The 15477-nt window shown below is 36.7% G+C and overlaps 1 protein-coding gene and 1 long non-coding RNA gene across 2 annotated transcripts in view; one reads left to right on the forward strand and one right to left on the reverse strand.

Annotated features, from left to right (window-relative positions):
- The window catches only part of LOC138316048 (uncharacterized), a 100328-nt gene that overhangs the window by 43051 nt on the left and 41800 nt on the right, over positions 1–15477 (forward strand). The gene's annotated exons all lie outside the window — the stretch shown is intronic.
- Positions 11736–12950, reverse strand: LOC138316046 (uncharacterized). The gene is made up of 2 exons (XR_011207588.1): positions 12490–12950; positions 11736–11814 (listed from the first exon to the last, which is right to left on the reverse strand). It is a non-coding gene; the product is annotated as an uncharacterized lncRNA (long non-coding RNA).

The following is a 15477-nucleotide window of genomic DNA, read 5'->3' on the forward strand; positions in this document are numbered from 1 at the left end:
ACAAGGAAATAAATCACTTTTTCAGCTGGAAAAACAATTGCAAAAATTTATTAACCTTTCACCTAAACATGCATATAATTTATTTGAAAAAATAGTATGTCCCGTAATGAGTTATGGGTGTGAAGTGTGGGGTTTTCACTCTGGGTTGGCAGTAGAAAAGGTTCATTTAAGGTTTTGTAAAAGACTGCTTGGAGTGAAAACTTCGACACAGAACAACTTTATTTACGGAGAATTAGGATGTTTGCCACTAAAACTCAAGAGATATTTTAAGATAATTAAGTATTGGCTACAGATTGTCCATCATAAGAAAAATGTATTGGTGAAGTCAGTCTATGATGAACTTTATCAACAAGCTGAATCATATAGAATAATTAACTGGGCAAAATTAGTAAAACAATTATTATGTACGTATGGTTTTGGTTATGTTTGGTTAGAACAACAAGTTGGAAACGAAAAGGTATTTTTAGAGTTATTCCAAACTAGAGTTAAAGATATTTTTATACAAAACTGGCATAGTGAGCTGGTAGATTCGCCAAGGGCAAGATGTTATTTATTGTTTACAAATGAATTTGGATATAAGAGTTATCTCGATACTGTAAATATTGAAAAATATAGAAAAGCTCTAACGAAGATTAGAACATCATCACATAGATTGTACATAGAAACAGGTCGGTGGCACAAGCCTAATCCAATTCCAGTCGATTTGAGATATTGTTTTAATTGTGCAAAAATTGAAGATGAATATCATTTTATCTTGGAATGTCCTATTTATGTAGATATTAGATCAAAACTGTTAAAAAAGAAATTTTGGTTGAGGCCTAATATGACTAAATTTATAGATCTCTTGACTTCAGAAAATAGTAGCATTGTTAAAAATTTAGCTATCTTTGTTCACAAGGCTAATGAAGTTAGAAATTCAATATTATTTGATAATTGATATATTTGTTATGTGCATCCTTTCGCTGATTTTTTTTTTTTTTTTTTTTTTTTAATTATATATATATATAGTGTACATCCTTTTTTCCAGAAAAGTCTGTTTACCTGTTTATTAAACATGATACGACCATAAAAACTGATAAAGATAAAAGATAACAATTTCCTATGTCAACATAGATCCTTCAAAGAGAACATTTTTGAAATTTTTCGTGCAATAATTAACACTGTAGTAAACCTGATCAGGAATAGACAGGTGATCAAGAAGGCAAGACCGCGTTTTCCATTATGCACAACTAAAGCCCTGCAGATGAAATTTGAGACAGATTTCTTCCGATTGGTCCCAAAATGCAATATGCACAACTAGTGCTCTAGGGGGAACCTACATATGAAATTTGAGAAAGATCCCTTCATGCAGTACTTTCTGAGAAAAAGCGGAAACAAACTTTAACTATCAAAAACGAAGATGGTTGATGATGGTGGGCTAAAAATGCAAATACAGAACAGATCGATGACTTTTATACACATTATCGATAAATACATACCATCGTTATGCACGACGGTAAATATTTAAGACACAGCATATGCACGATTATTAGTGATATTGAGACCAATTTCTAAATACATGGCTAGATAATGAACAATATATACTTTAGTGTAAATCCTGTTATTTTATAAAGACTATTTTCGATGGTTTTTTGTTTTTTGTTTTGTAAAATATTAGTTGACTGTGTGATATTATTATTTTCTTAAAGAGAACACTAGTTTTGTCAATTTTGCGAATATTCATACTTATCAGACAACTATTTTTTTATAGATTTTATATAAACACTGGACAAATGATTTGGCTTTTCGAAGATCACGCAGGTAATTATATGTAAAACGAGTGATCACACAGGTAATTATATATAAAACGAGTGATCACACAGGTAATTACATATAAAACGAGTGATCACACAGGTAATTACATATAAAACGAGTGATCACACAGGTAATTACATGTAAAACGAGTGATCACACAGGTAATTACATGTAAAACGAGTGATCACACAGGTAATTACATATAAAACGAGTGATCACACAGGTAATTATATGTAAAACGAGTGATCACACAGGTAATTATATGTAAAACGAGTGATCAAACAGGTAATTAGATATAAAACGAGTGATCACACAGGTAATTATATATAAAACGAGTGATCACACAGGTAATTATATATAAAACGAGTGATCAAACAGGTAATTAGATATAAAACGAGTGATCACACAGGTAATTATATATAAAACGAGTGATCACACAGGTAATTATATATAAAACGAGTGATCACACAGGTAATTAGATATAAAACGAGTGATCACACAGGTAATTGCATATAAAACGAGTGATCACACAGGTAATAACATATAAAACGAGTGATCACACAGGTAATTACATATAAAACGAGTGATCACACAGGTAATTACATATAAAACGAGTGATCACACAGGTAATTGCATATAAAACGAGTAATCACACAGGTAATTACATATAAAACGAGTGATCACACAGGTAATTACATATAAAACGAGTGATCACACAGGTAATTACATATAAAACGAGTGATCACACAGGTAATTACATATAAAACGAGTGATCACACAGGTAATTACATATAAAACGAGTGATCACACAGGTAATTAGATATAAAACGAGTGATCACACAGGTAATTACATATAAAACGAGTGGTCACACAGGTAATTACATATAAAACGAGTGATCACATAGGTAATTACATATAAAACGAGTGATCAAACAGGTAATTACATATAAAACGAGTGATCACACAGGTAATTACATATAAAACGAGTGATCACATAGGTAATTACATATAAAACGAGTGATCAAACAGGTAATTACATATAAACGAGTGATCACACATGTAATTAGATATAAAACGAGTGATCACATAGGAAAATAGATATAAAATATATTTATTTTATTATACCGAACAAAATTCAAATGAATTCATAAATTTGTTATTTGTCTGGCTAAAGAACTCATAAAGATATTTCCCAATAACGTTACTAAATTCGTCAGATTGCAAAAAATAAGCAACGGCGTTGCCATTGTTGGCTGACGTTGCAGACGACGTTCATTTCCGGTGTTGGAAACATCTTTATGAATTCTTTAACCAGACAAATAATATATTAATGAATTCATTTGAATTTTGTTCGGTATGATAAAATAAATATGTCCCTATGTGTCGGGATACATCTAGAATTGTCTCCATTAAACGAGTTATTTTCACTCGAGACAATTCTTGATGTATCCCTCCACAGAGGGTCATAATTGTATATATATTATCTATGCTCTGATTTTCCACTTTTATCATTGCCTAATACATTGTCATTTGGAGGTAGATACAGCATATTGACTCTGTGTTGCCTATTTTAAAGACTTCGAGTTAATATGATAATTATGAACTATTTTCACTGTCCCATTGTTGAGTTCAATATGGTGTTGTCCTATGGCCATCGGGTTTTTTTCCTTTTAAGTAATGCACCTGTTTGAAGATACCATATCTAATGTGAATTAGGGACCTTGATTCGGTTAATATGGTGTTATACTGCCTTGGTAGTATTAACCTCAACAAAGTATAGGTCCATACTTGTAACTGACATATGCACCCTTTTTTGAGACATCGCTATTACAAAATTTTAAAATTGTGAATCGATTTCTCATTGATACATACATATCATGCATATTCCGAGTTCAATTGAATTTACCTGGAAATGGTGGCGTTTCCATTTAGAATAATCCAATCGTTTTAACTTGGAATTATCCGATTTCATACTAAGTATATGTTCAAATAATACGTAATTTAATCTCCGAATACCTGAAAATCGCTACAGCAGATAGGATCCATACTAGAAGGGGTGTCCCTATTCGGCACAAAGAAAAAAAACATAATTATGTCATTGCATCCATATTGTTTTAACCCTAGCTACGCCCCTGCTTGGCCCTGCAGGTAGGGCGTTAGAGTTGTACCTGCTGCCCCTATTGCATTATCGTAAAAGGCGACTAAATTTAGGATATTATCTTTTCTCTTTTCCTAACCGACTTTACCTTTCCTAATGCCTCCCTTGGCACCGCCTCACTTTTGGCCTCGAGTTGAGCGTTCGCCCCTGTGAGGAAGGCTCTGGGTTCCGTCCCCTGGCCGAGACACACCAAAGTCTGTAAAAGTGGTAGTTTCTGCTCCTGCTTAGCGCTCAGCATACATGGAGTGGGACGACTGGTTCACCCGTTGTCAGTATAATGTGACCGGGTGGGGTGTGTTGCTTGGTGTCTTCGGCGGCGTGCTTCAGTGATATAGCACTATAAAATGGGCAACAGTTCCGCTATACAAGATGACACAACATGAATATACCGCAGTCTCCCAAAACACGCACCTCCAACAACATACACGCAACACACCGCATTGTCCTTACATAACCTTAGCTGTTAATAGGACGTTAATTAATCAAACAAACAAACAAACAAACAAACGCCCCTGCTTGTGACAATATAAGGAGAATAAAGAATATTCAACACAGGTAATTATGATGTCATGAGACTTTGAGTAACATCTTTAAGAATAGAAAAATAGTGAATATCTCTTAATTGCCTTAATCTTTTCTTAAATTATATTTATTTAGTATGAAGTGGTACTGTCAACCATATATGTTTCCCATAATGCATTGCGTTTCTCGTCGTTTAAAAATATATAACAGAGGGTGTGTTTGTCGTCAATTTTATCAGTTCCGTCCTTATCTATACCTACATGTCTCTGCCAAAGTTCATTGTTGTTAATGATGTATAACTTGAGATATCCTGTTCACATGCGATAAGCTACGATGGAGCTATGCTACGCTCCATCGTGCTAAAATTATCCTAAAAAACATGCTTTAAGGCTCATCAGAGCACGAGAGTAAAGTTCTATTGTGAGTACAAAACCATGTAAATCTCTGGTCTGCCATGGAAGGTATAGCCAGCAATAGCAACAGAGGTCAAACCAGCAATTTCTGAACGGTGATTATGACGAAGAAATCAATTAAGTATTCTCACATAAACATACAGACAGTTCTATTTTCAAACCCTCATGTGATTGTAGTACTATTTAGACACGATACGCGCCGAAATCGCACTACTACGTAAGCAAATGTACGAGTTGAAAGACAACATCATTACCCGCCTGGACTCGGTTATACGTGATCAGTAAGTGTTGAATCCGATATTGAGAAATTAGTCTCTGATGTTAAAACACCATGTAAAACAATCGACAAGGTGTTTACGGAACGCCAGTATAATAGATGACATACGCCAGACAGTTTTCGGTAAACAACTTTAAAGAGAGCGAGACTTCCGCCAAGGGCGAAAACTCTACTTGTACTAAATTAACTAAGGTAACACACTCTGGTCGCTTACAGGTTGCTAACACGACAACCCTGTGGGGACTAGCCGAAATGTGTCCTTGTGACCATATCCATCCAAGTATGGTGGTGGACCGAGGATAAACAACGTTTTTCGAGGAGGATAAGCGAAGGTTACAGCGTTGTAAGCATTCCATGACCAGTTCCCCAGTAGCTATTCTGGTGTGTCTCCACCGCAGTATAGATCGTCCGCTAATTTGGCTACGATACCGTCTATACACACGAACACCTCGAAATGGTGTCGCTACACCGCAATACTTCATGGATGCCTTTGAGAGAGGAACTTGATAAAATGCACTTGTGAGGTCAGTTACTATAATATACTTCCACTGAGCAATAGTGCGTAGTGTGGAGTCGACGTCTGGCATCAATGACGGTTGCAGTTTGCTGTAACGCCCGACGTCCTAAAATGCTGTCACTAGTCGGAATCCAACGTTGGACTTTTTGACAAGAAAAGAAGGGTTTAGGTATTCTACAGTGACACCAATGTCCTCGGGTTTACTAAACACTCCTTGTTTCTCTAACTCATCAAACTTTTGTTGCAAGATGACAAGCTTATCGCGCGATTATTGGGGGATTCTGCCTTTTCTTTGGGGAGATTGGACAGGGCCCATGTTGATATGTGTCTCAAACTTCCCTGCAGCACCGTTATATCCTCTGAAGTTAGGGTCAAAGAGATTGTGAAAAAGATGAAGCTTGTTGCGGAATGCTTGTATAATATTATCTGGTAAGATATTGTCGGGATCAAGTTGTACGGAGTCTGTGTTATACGCGCTGGTTACAAGTTTGTCGCGATGAACGTCTATAGGCGGATCAGAAGTGGTGCTGGTGTGTTTGATCACTGTAGAGCTGACTTGACAGATATGTTCATGTTTTCGGAGCATTTGTGGTTCTAAAGTGTTGTTGGGTATACTAATCATACCGCCGACTGCCACCACGATAGCAGGGCGTGGCCAAGTCCGAGAGGGAATGGTGTTGTCAGTACGCAGTTCTAAGGCTACTTTAAGGCGGCAAATCTTCAGGGATGCCAATTTCTAAGTATGACCCTGGCCAACGACTGTTAAAGCTGTTCCAACTCTCAAAACCTGAGCTCTGACTCGATGATTGGTGCCTTGGGTCTTTTCAACAGGTAGTAGCCCATATTGAACAATGATTGACTCACCTATTGTGATTTTCTTCTTTGATGGTCTCACTGATATGTCATTAATAATCATGAAAGGCATACCTGCCAGAACATCTACTTCTATGTCATCTACAACTAAGGCCTCGAGATGTAAGTCTAGGCCATCCCTTGTCACGGTGATATGGGTTTCCCCAACTACATTAAGTGAGGTAACTCCATCCGCTTGAAAGGCAGTTTGGTTGCTCTTTTTGATGGCCGTGTCTGTTTGTTTGGCGACAGGTGTTTTTATCATGTTAACTTCGGCACCAGTGTCGAAAATGATTTGAATGGAACTATGTTGGTGGAATACTTTCATGTGGGGTGACTGCTCAGTACTCACGCGGCGGGCTATCGTTATTGCACGTTGATTATAGGCGAGGCCTGTGTCGCTCTTAGTGCTGATCTCATACTCATTATCCTCATCCTCAACACAGTCACGATCATATTCGTATGTGTCTTCAGCGTACGCTTGACGAGCTCTTGTCATAAAGCGGCGATCCTCTTCGGGGAGGAATTTGCACGCACTCAGGAAATGGTTAGTGTTGGCGCGTCCTGCTTGTTTACAAAGAGCGCACACTTTGTTTGGGCGTTTCGGAGGGAATGACGTGGTACGGTGCACTGTGTTTGGAGGTCTAGGATTTGGTTTGTTTCTAAATACTGTCCGTAGTACCTTGGATTCTGCTGTTGCGTGAATTTCATCTATTGAGGGCTTGCGATATTTCAAGTTTTAGGGTTGTGAGTGATTGCGAACGTAAAACTATGCCATAGCGCTGTTTAACAAGGGCTGGTAGGTCTTTGTGGATTAGTCTGAACCAGGTGAGAACAATTATGTTTTCCACAGTAGGCGACATTTCTTCATCTGCCTCCGGGATTTCCCCCATTATGCCAAATGTTTCCATCAGAACGCAACAGGTTGTCTTCTATAAAACTATTCAATCGTTGAAAAAGGTCGCTCGCCAGGCTCAAGGTAGATGTTATTGAAGTCCAAAAAGTGTGACCTGTTGACTGAAACCCATAGTGCATTCGGATAGATTGCCAAATTGTCATCATTGATATGGAGTTTGAAACGATAGTATTTCTTGATATAACCAGGCAAAAATTAGCTATCTGTCCGAGAATAAGCTCAAGGTGAGTTACCTTTTGTGCTGCTGATAGGCGATTTGCTTCAGGGATAGGATTGGCGTCGTCAACCATACCCCGCAACGGATTGTCCTTGCTTTTCCTTCCCCACGTGACACCTTCAACGAGAAATGGAGCAAAGCTCCTGTCAAGGGACAATGTGTACTGGAGATTCTGTCTCCATGCTTCAAATGATGTAATTGTTTCCTGTTTTGTGAGGGGCCATTGTTTTGGGGCCCTATTTACGGCCATGACTGTGTGAATGATGTGTTATTCACGCGTATATACAATGTTTATGTTACCGATTACAACCGTTTTAGCACGAACTATGACTATCTTAGCGGCTTTTAGCGTGGCGAAATTGTCGTTTAATAATTTCCTTTGCTCATTAATAATGTCCTTGAGACGTAGGTAGGATAACCGCTGCCACCACGCCAGTATAAAAGATGACATACGCCAGACAATCTTCGGTAAACAACTTTATCCAAACGCACATGGTTAATATACAACGAGAGCGAGACTTCCGCCAAGGGTGATAACTCTACTTGTACTAAATTAACTAAGGTCACACACCGCCACTATTATACACTAATGCTACTAACACTACAACTATATGTTATGTGATACAATATGGTGGCGGAAGACATTAATAACGGTGCAGCTCCGAAGTCCTTTGCTGATAGGTTACATATAGTTTCTTCCAAAACGCATTCTTTCGAGAAGTTTCGGAAAACTACTATGACTGAGTTAACAAATCTTACTCAGTCTATCAGTGACGTAAGTTTGGGTCTGGACCGCGTCAATGATCCGAAGTTTTGAAGTGGAAGCTCTGTTCACAATGAGATTCGAACATTCCAAGAGAAACTCAATTGTCTGGAACGAGACCTCGCCTCTCATAGGTGATGTAAGCGGCATATTTTGTAATGACGTAAGGAACACCTGACAAAAACGGCACTTCCTGTCTATTACCTGACACATTTGTTACCGATGTCAACACGACGAAACGCGTTGTTTTTGGTGTAAATATCGGCGTGACAACTCATGATAAGATAATAAGTGCTTGAATAAGGTATTTTTATACTATTTTCTTATTTATGAAACAGTCAAAGATGAAATATAAGGGTAACTCGTCGCTTCAATGCAATGTTATATTACACACTCTGATCATCCATTTGTCAGCTGTTTGTACGGAACGCAGATTGAAAAATGTTAAAAATCCTCAATTTTCCATATGAATTATGAAACCTGATTATACTGACAGTTTATATATGAAAGATTATTGAGAAATAATTGTGGACCAATCTCTGTGTCTGTAGTTACCGCCATTGAAATAAAAATAATAAATTCATTGATCAAAAGTACATGTACAACACGTACACTTGTAGGCCCCCTACATTACGGGAGGCAATGTACATGTATACGTATGCACATTAAAATTATACATAATGTACATGTCCGGTATATTTAATACCTATTTAACACCAGAAACATTAAGTACATGTTTTGACAACACAGTCAATTTAAATATGATGAACATTTCTTTGCAAATAGAAACAGATTGCTAATGCACTAGGTCTACTTTAGTCAGTATAAGTAAAGTGTACTAAGTTTGCTCTGGTGAGTTACACATGAGTTTCACATTAAGAGTACTCTGTAGAATGAGAGGGAGTATTACTTCAGTAGATATTTGAAGAAATCTACTTGTCTTCCTTTCATTTTATGAAACATTAAATATTTATACATGTACCATGTATATAGAATGTATGTACATGTAAATATACATGAATCTTATTTGGTTTACTTGGGACAATTATGATGACACTTCAAATGTTTTAAGAAGAGAAATCAGTCTTCTGGTTGTCTATTTGATGATCCATTCAAATGTTTCTTGTGAGCAGCAATGAAAAAGAAAACCACAATTATACAAATTGGAGAGGATAAAGCTTTTTCTTGACAGCCATAGGCCAATGTCTAATATCTATGAGTCAATAACATTTATTGAATTTGAAATACTGATGGATTTATTTGAGATTAAATATTCAATTTTATTAACAAACCAAATAATATACTGTATATTCAGTTTTCTCCATGTAAATCTGTAAACAAACATAAGGCAAAATACATGTAATGATCAATCCCTTCCTTTTTGGATTTCGATAAGAAAGCAATAGAGTATGATCAAAGCTTTAATATGCTAACATTGAAACAAACAGTCATTCTAGTTACATTCAGGCTTTTCATTTATTTAATATTTTGTGCAATTTCATACTCTCTTTTCAAAGATTTTAAGATTTAACAGAGATTAAGAATAAGATGTCAGAACTTGACTTTTGATATCATTGCAGCTGTTTGATAAAATAGTTACCACTAAATCTTAAGATTGCAAAAGCAGTCAACCTATAACAAAATTTATTTGTGAATAACATATTTATTAAATGAGGTAAAAAAGATAGAATTTAACTCTAATATTTAAACAGTGCAATAAAACAAGAATAACTCCAGACTTTTTTGTATATACACATGTTACATGTAAATACTTTACATTAAATCAGATCTTCACCTGTATTAGGTTTGAATGTCTTGTTACCTTTTCACATCTGAAGAAACACAAATGCATCATCACTATTCTTTTTATTGTAATAAAAATGATTGTGTGTTTTTGGATGGTCCAGGTCCAGATCAGTGAACCTTAACTGAGGTGGTAGATGTATTCAGTTCAGCCTCTTACTAGCCATGTATATTTCCCCTTCTACTACAGAACAATGACATATTCATAACATGGGAGACTGCATCCTTGATACTCCAGAGGTTATTTTCACTGTCATTATATCCACTAGAAACTGTTGAACACTTAAAGCTGAATGGAAAATTATGACAAGAAATTTAAATGATATTTCATTAATCTCAAAATATATTTTTGCATCTAGAGAATAATCAGAATATTGAAGAAACTCTTGTGTTTGCAGGTCAGACTGTGAGTGCTTTTGTCCTGCAGTGCTGCACTCTGCAAAATTGAAAACTTTGAGCAAATAAAATTATTAGAATATGTGTGTTAAATCTATTTATTAATAATTTATTCTCAAGAAGAGAATAAAGGTTATGGCAGTAATTTTACCATTATAAAAACTGAATAAAAACCCCACTATCAATGGTTGCATGTTCAATGTTGCTCTCAAAAGCATGTGTGCCACTTCATAGAAATCTGTTATTAGTTATCTTAAATTATCTTAATATGAAATATATTTTGTACCACCATATTTTAATCTAAGTTTACAAAATTAATGATCCTGCAGAGTTGTATCCTCAATACTCCAGGGGTTACTATCTACTGACATTATATCCACCCTTGGGCTATGGCATAGCAAAAATGAAGGCAACAGAAGACACAGGTAATTTGATCCTTTGATGATCTTGTACATCAAAATAATCTAATAATGGTACACTCTGGTTGACTGTGGCTTTGAAGTTGGACATCGCTCACTCTCTGAAATCTAAAAGGATTTCTCTGCAGACCTGTGATTGGCCAGTTTTATTCTCATGAACTGCCTCCTGTTTATAATGGGATAGTTCAGGGGTGGATAGGATGTCTGTGTCTTAAACCCTGGAGTATCGAGGGTGGCAGGGTGTAACTTTCAATAATACCTTTAACAGATGCATATACATTTGTATAGACTGTCCATATTATTCTTTTGAAAGAAACCCTGAACATTGCATTTCTGTTTAAAGACTGTTCAGTTATTACTGTATACACATCTGATGCAAGGGAACTACATAAAGACAATATTATCACTATCACTATCAGTGTCAATGGACACTGTTTCCATTTCTTGGGTAGGAAAGGGACAAGGAGCTGGAATCCGGGACATTTCGACTGACTCAAATGAAGGGAATACTGGCTACATGTAGCTGATAAAGTTTGGAATACAAATAAAACAACAAAGTGCTGTCATAACTTGTATTTTTCACTTTAAACACATTTTAATAAAAATACTGGATTACATTTGTAGTGTTCTACAATGCATTTGTATAAAATTTCTCTCTGTCCATAAGTTATGATGTCCATTCTTTTAATCCAGTCCTTTCCTCATATGCATGTATGTCCTTTTGATTTAAGAACTGCTATCAGTCAAAGTTTTCCATGATTAGCTTCCTGTAATTAAAAATAAGCATGTGATTTATTGTTACACTTTGACTAAGGTAATATGTCATTTATTGACAGAAGATCATTTGTCATTTAATACAAATGATCTTTAGTTCTGTAGTATACATGTAAATATAATATTATTGTTATTGATAAAAACTGGACTTGACAATCTACACAAAATATTAAACTTTAAAAGCTTTAACTTGTCTTATACTCTTGAAGGTGCTTTTATGTTTCATCTGTAACAATATAAAATATTTCTGTCACAATTACATGCATATTTTTTTTTTAATTTTAAATAATTACTATTGACTACATGTATAATATTGGATACTTCTCATTACTCTAAGAAAAGTTTGGAATTTACACTGGTCAAAGTAATTGTTTGGAGGTGGCAGTATCTTATATTTACCTGGAATTTTTATGATAATTGTTTGAACCTAAATGATAATCAGATGATTTCTAAGAAATAGTTAATGATTTAATAAAATTCTATGCCTAATACAAATTTGACAGTATATGCTTGCCTACATGCATAATTTACTTCATTTATCATATTTCAAGTCATTTGTGAAACAGCAAACTTTTTCCTTTATCTGGTTATAAACGTCTATGCTTGACGTCTCCGCCATGTTAGCACTAAATACATACTGTATACATGTATACAGTACAGTAACTTACATGTACATTATATTACGTTTCTTCGTCACTGGTTCTGTATAGCATTCTTCGGATGTGGTCTTACTCAATTCCTTTCAAGTCCTAAAAGCTGAACATGTTGCTGACAAAGGGTTAATGTAGTTATTCGATGAACCAACAGACAACATGCATGCTGCAGACGTATCAGCTGTACATTGACCTGTTGAACGTGCGATTGTTTACATTGCCAACACTAGTTTTTTCGCCCGTATAAGAATATCCATGCATATCTGCATCAATCTTCATATATTTTACACCGAGGAAAATATGTAATATCACGCTTTACATAAAATCCAAATTCTTCAAGCGATTGTCGCTTCGTAAGTTGTCCAAACGACAGTGCTTCGCCATTTTGACAACAGCTGTCAGGCACGCGATTTTGTCAGGTGTTCCTTACGTCATTACAAATTTGCCGCTTATATCATTGAGAAATGCAAATCATCTATTGTCTGGAACGAGACCTCGCCTCTCATAGGTCAGTTGTGAACTCTATCCAAGGATATCTTCGTTAAAATCGCGTGTTCGCGACATGGAACAATCTGTTGCCGACGCTCCAGTTAGAGCCAAGGCCTGTGCTGATGCTGCAATCACAATGTTTGCCGAGGAGCTAGGGAATTGGTCCGCTAAACCTGCCTATATTATTAGGCTTTTTATTATTTTTTTTTTTTTTGCCTAATATATAGTCAGCTCGCGGTATCTCTTCAAAATGTGAAATCGTAGGCCAGATTTGGCCTACGCTACGTCAGCGGCATATTTCTAATATGTCGTCCATGCAATGCCGGGAAAACGTACACCTACCTATATATTGGGATCTTATGTACGCCACTGCCCCCATGTTACATCCCATTTATGAAATTAAACAACTCTGCACAATGAAATACTTCCGAGACTCTTCTATTTCACACATTTGTAATGGCCGCCGTATACACATTTAGTAGAGCAAACGGCAACCAATCAACTTCGCTTCCGGTTTTATTTTTAAAAAACCACGTGTAGTTGAAAGATAAACAAAATGCTAGCCAGTTAGAGTTTTTATAGTGAAATTATGGTCGACATACACGACATGTTGTCAAATATTCAAATTGAACACGACTATTGCTGGTACCGCATCACTTTCGCGATATTCACGTTGCATATACACACATGTACATGTAGCATATCTTTCAACTACACGTGGTTTTTTTTTAAAATAAAACCGGAAGCGAAGTTGATTGGCTGCCGTTTGCTCTACTAAATGTGTATACGGCGGCCATTACAAATGTGTGAAATAGAAGGGTCTCGGAAGTATTTCATTGTGCAGAGTTGTTTAATTTCATAAATGGGATGTATATGGGGGCAGTGGAGTACATAAGATCCCAATATATAGGTATGTGTACGTTTTCCCGGCATTGCATGGACGATATATTAGAAATATGCCGCTGACGTAGCGTAGGCCAAATGTGGCCTACGATTTCACATTTTTAAGAGGTACCGCGAGCTGACTATATATTAGGCAAAAAAAAAATCCTAATAATATAGGCAGGTTTAGCGGACTACTAGGGAATGAGATAACTGGTGTTCGTAGGTATGTTTAGGAGTCTGTAAAGATACGGAAGCCTGTTACTTCTCTCGAATTACAAACCGACACTCCTGTTTCTACTACTAGTTCTTCGCGCGTTTTGTTGCGTCGTAATAGTGAAACGGATGATATACATGTCTCCCAAGCACACCATTCAGCATGTGTTGATACGCCAACTCCCGCCCCAAAACCATCATACGCTGAATCTGTAATATCGCATGTTAGTGCTGCTAATTCTCACCCTCTCGCCCGTTCGAACATTTCTGGGAACGAGAGCGCGCCCACGTTACGCTCCAAGTGGTTTTATTGGGATCACGCGGAAAAAGACTTCACGTCTATTTTATGTAGCATGTCAGATACCTGTACATTAGATGACTTAAGGTCGTACCTTGAAGACAGAGGTATACAGGTAATTACTTTCTTACGGCTTCTAAAAAGGTGGATGCGTGACTGCGTATTCGCGTGGGTCAACATTTTGTCAAGTGACATCTCTAAAACAAAAGCACGTGGTTTCTGGCCATGAGGAGTCCGTTGTCGTAAATGGGTAAGTCAAGCCCAGTTCTATGGCGAGAATGCCCAGAGTTCAGAAGAATCTGATAATTATGTATAAGTACACTGTGATTGGATCCTTCATCTGTCTTTTAACTCTCTTTTGTATGGAGCATCTCCGTATAATGACATGGAATGTGACAGGAATTATGTCATCTGGACTAACTCTCCACAATCCACTGAATCTTAATAATAAAGATATATGTGGTATTTCAGAACACTGGCTGTTTCAGGAAAATAGCCATTTATTCCAAAGCATCCACCATTCCTACAATTCGCATGTCATATGTGATTTTTCTTTACATCCTCATGCTGACAGGGGAACACGTAAAGGTGGCGTTGCATTGATGTTGCACAAGCGCCTCTCTAACCAGAAAGTTGTCGTCGATTCCGAAAACGATAGAATTGCGATTATTAAAATTTGTACTTTACGATACCGTCTTTTATATCATGCAAGTGTATCTTCCAACTATGCGATATGGAATGGAGCTGTTCCGCTCTTATGAAGACAAGCTCGACGAACTCTACACAAAGTTTTCTTCGGTTGGAATCGTTATTGTTATGGGCAATTTTAATGCACACCTGGATGGTCCTTGCGTCATTACCGGTCTAAATCCTCAGTGCATCTTGTTGCATTGTTTTTTTGGAGCTGAACCAGTTAACTCCCGTTAATACTCTCTCTTCCTGCAACGGCCCCGAAAATTCATTTGTTCACGGCGACGGTGGAGCCGGTTCGTTAGTGGATTATATCATAATAGATTCAGGAAAGACTGACCTGGTCAGTAACTTTAGAGTCTCGTGTCTTATTTCTTTGCCTCGAAAGAGACTCCGCACTCTTCTTAAATCATAATGAAATGGTCATC

Source organism: Argopecten irradians, chromosome 2, assembly GCF_041381155.1.
Source record: "Argopecten irradians isolate NY chromosome 2, Ai_NY, whole genome shotgun sequence".
Taxonomy (NCBI): Eukaryota; Metazoa; Mollusca; class Bivalvia; order Pectinida; family Pectinidae; genus Argopecten; species Argopecten irradians.